Genomic DNA, 3,767 nt, shown 5'->3' on the forward strand with positions numbered 1-3,767 from the left:
TCCCCCGAACCATTGTAAGATAATTCTTTGGATTCAGATTCATACTTTGATCATGGTTCCTAGTGATCCATGCATTAGCATAGAACTCTTGAACCATTAATATTCCGACTTGTTGAATGGGGTTGGTCAGAACTTCCCAACCTCTTCTTTGGATCTCATGTCGGATCTCTGGATACTCATTTTTCTTGAGCATGAAAGGGACCTTAGGGATCACCTTCTTCTTGGCCACAACTTCATAGAAATGGTCTTGATAGACCTTTGAGATGAATCTCTCCATCTCCCATGACTCGGAAGTGGAAGCTTTTGACTTCTCTTTCCCTTTTCTAGAGGTTTCTCCGGCCTTAGGTGCCATAAGTGGTTATGGAAAAACAAAAAAGCTATGCTTTTACCACACCAAACTTAGAATGTTGCTCGTCCTCGAGCAAAATAAGAGAAAGAATAGAAGAAAAAGAAGAAGATATGGAGGAGAGGGAGAGATGTGTGGGTTCGGTCAAGGGAGAGAAGAGAGGGTTGTGTTGTGTGAAAATGAAGAAGGGTGGAGGGGTTTATATAGTGGAGGGAGAGGGTAGTAGGTTTGGTCATTTAGGGTGGGTTTGGGTGGGAAAGAGATTTTGAATTTGAAGGTAGGTGGGGTTTATGGGGAAGAGTGGATGGATGTGAGTGGTAAATAGGTGATAGGGAAGAGAGATTGAGGTAATTGGTGAAGGGTTTTTGGGAAAGAGTGTTATTGGGTTGTGTGAAGAAGAGAGAGGGTGAGTTAAGGTAGGTGCGGATTCTGTGGGGTCCACAGATCCTGAGGTGATCTTGTGGGATCCACATATCCTGAGGTGTCAAAGATTTATCATTCCTGCACTAATTAGGCGTGTAAAACACCCTCTGCATGCAATCCTAGCATTTAACGCCAGATTGATGCTTGTTTCTGGTATTAAACGCCAGCTCTATGCTTGTTTTGGGCGTTCAACACCAGTTTGCAGCATGTTTCTGGCGTTGAACGCCAGTTCCATACTTGTTTCTGGCGTTTAACGCCAGCTCTCCTCAGGGTGTATTCCTGGCATTTAAACGCCAGACTGCTGCTTGTTTCTGGCATTCAACGCCAGATTCATGCTCTATTCTGGCGTTGAACGCCAGCCAGATGCTCCTTACTGGCGTTTAAATGCCAGTAAGCTCTACCTCCAAGGTGTGCTATCTCCTCAGCTGTTTTTTATTCTGTTTTTAATTTTAGTATTTGTTTTGTGACTCCACATGATCATGAATCTAATAAAACATAAAAGAACAATAAAAATATAGATAAATAAAAATTGGGTTGCCTCCCAATAAGCGCTTCTTTAATGTCAATAGCTTGACAGTGAGCTCTCATAGAGCTTCACATATGTCCAGAGCATTGTTGGGACCTCCCAAAACCAAACTTAGAGTTTGAATGTGGGGGTTCAACACTAAACTTAGAGTTTGGTTATGGCCTCCCAACACCAAAATTAGAGTTTGATTGTGAGGGCTTTGTTTGACTCTGTATTGAGAGAAGCTTATCGTGCCTCTTTTTCATGTTTACAGAGGGATACCCTTGGGACTTAAACACAAGGTAGTCCCCATTCAATTGAAGGACTAACTCTCCTCTGTTAACATCAATTACAGCTCCTGCTGTGGCTAGGAAGGGTCTTCCAAGGATGATGTATTCATCCTCTTCCTTCCTAGTGTCTAAGATTATGGAATCAGCAGGGATGTAAATGCCTTTAACCTTCACTAACACGTCCTCTACCATTCCATAAGCTTGTCTTATTGACTTGTCTGCCATCTCTAATGAGAAAGTGGCAGTTTGTACCTCAAAGATTCCCAATTTCTCCATTACAGAGAGTGGCATAAGATTTATACCTGACCCCAAGTCACACAGAGCCTTCTCAAAGGTCATGGTGCCCATGGTACAGGGTATTAAGAATTTACGAGGATCTTGTTTCTTTTTAGGTAAAGTTTGCTGAACCCATCTATCTAGTTCACTAATGAGCAAGGGAGGTGCATCTTCCCAAGTCTCATTACCAAACAACTTGGCATTCAGCTTCATGATAGCTCCTAGATATTGAGCAACTTGTTCTCTAGTTATATCTTCATCCTCTTCAGAGGAAGAATAGTTTTTAGAGCTCATGAATGGCAGAAGGAGGTTTAATGGAATCTCTATGGTCTCTATGTGAGCCTCAGATTCCTCTAGGTCCTCAATAGGGAACTCCTTCTTGTCTGGGAGACGTCCCATGAGGTCTTCCTCATTGGGGTTCACGTCCTCCCCTTCCTCTCTAGGTTCGGCCATTTTGATTATGTTAATGGCCTTGCACTCTCTTTTTGGATTCTCTTCAGTATTACTTGGGAGAGTATTAGGAGGAGTTTCAGTGATTTTCTTACTCAGCTAGCCCATTTGTGCCTTCAAATTTCTAATGGAGGACCTTGTTTCACTCATGAAACATAAAGTGGCCTTAGATAGATCAGAGACTATGTTTGCTAAGCTAGAGGGGCTTTGCTTAGAATTCTCTGTCTGTTGCTGAGAAGATGATGGAAAAGGCTTGTTATTGCTAAGCCTGTTTCTTCCACCATTATTAAAGCCTTGTTGAGGCTTTTGTTGATCCTTCTATGAGAAATTTGGATGATTTCTCCATGAGGAATTATAGGTGTTTCCATAAGGTTCACCCATGTAATTTTCCTCTGCCATTGCAGGGTTCTCAGGATCATAAGCTTCTTTTTCAAAAGATGCCTCTTTAGTACTGTTGGATGCATTTTTCCATCCATTCAGACTTTGAGAAATCATGTTGACTTGCTGAGTCAACATTTTATTCTGAGCCAATATGACATTCAAAGCATCAATTTCAAGAACTTTCTTCCTCTGAGGCGTCCCATTACTCACAAGATTCCTCTCAGAAGTGTACATGAATTGGTTGTTTGCAACCATTTCAATAAGTTCTTGAGCTTCTGCAGGCGTTTTCTTTAGGTGAATGGATCCACCTGCAGAATGGTCCAGTGACATCTTAGAGAACTCAGATAGACCATAATAGAATATATCCAAAATGGTCCACTCTGAAAGCATGTCAGAAGGACACCTTTTGGTCATCTGCTTGTATCTTTCCCAAGCTTCATAGAGGGATTCACCATCTTTTTGTTTGAAGGTCTGAACATCCACTCTAAGCTTGCTCAGCTTTTGAGGAGGAAAAAACGTAGCCAAGAAGGCCGTGACCAGCTTATCCCAAGAGTCCAGGCTATCTTTAGGTTGTGAGTCTAACCATGTTCTAGCCCTGTCTCTTACAGCAAAAGGGAAAAGCATGAGCCTGTAGACTTTAGGATCTACTCCTTTAGTCTTAACAGTCTCACAGATCTGCAAGAACTCAGTTAGAGCAACTAGTTGAGGTTTCAGCTCAAAATTGTTTGCTCCAATGGCAGGGATTGAGAAGCTTCTTCCATTAAATTTGGAAGTAGGTGTAGTATAGTCACCTACTTGCATTATTATTTTTGGCTGCCATCTTCTCTTTCTTTTCAAAAATTTCTGTAAGGTTATCTCTGGATTGTTGTAATTTAGCTTCTCTTAGTTTCCTCTTCAGAGTCCTTTCAGGTTCAGGAGCTGCTTCAACAAGAATATTCTTGTCCTTGCTCCTGCTCATATGAAAAAAAAGAAGGGGACAGAAAATAATAATAGGGATCCTCTTTACCACAGTAGAGAGATTTCCTTATGTTAGTAGAAGAAAAAAAGAATAGAGGAAGGAAAAGAGGAAAATTTGAACTCAGAGAGGAAGAGGGGG

The 3,767-nt window shown here is 41.5% G+C and overlaps 1 non-coding gene across 1 annotated transcript; it reads left to right on the plus strand.

The window, feature by feature from the left end:
* Window positions 1-3,055: 3,055 nt before the first annotated feature.
* On the plus strand, window positions 3,056-3,163 carry LOC112792832 (small nucleolar RNA R71). Its single transcript, XR_003197555.1, has one exon. It is a non-coding gene; the product is annotated as a small nucleolar RNA R71 (small nucleolar RNA).
* Window positions 3,164-3,767: the final 604 nt, after the last annotated feature.

This window comes from Arachis hypogaea, chromosome 3 (assembly GCF_003086295.3).
Source record: "Arachis hypogaea cultivar Tifrunner chromosome 3, arahy.Tifrunner.gnm2.J5K5, whole genome shotgun sequence".
Lineage (NCBI taxonomy): Eukaryota > Viridiplantae > Streptophyta > Magnoliopsida > Fabales > Fabaceae > Arachis > Arachis hypogaea.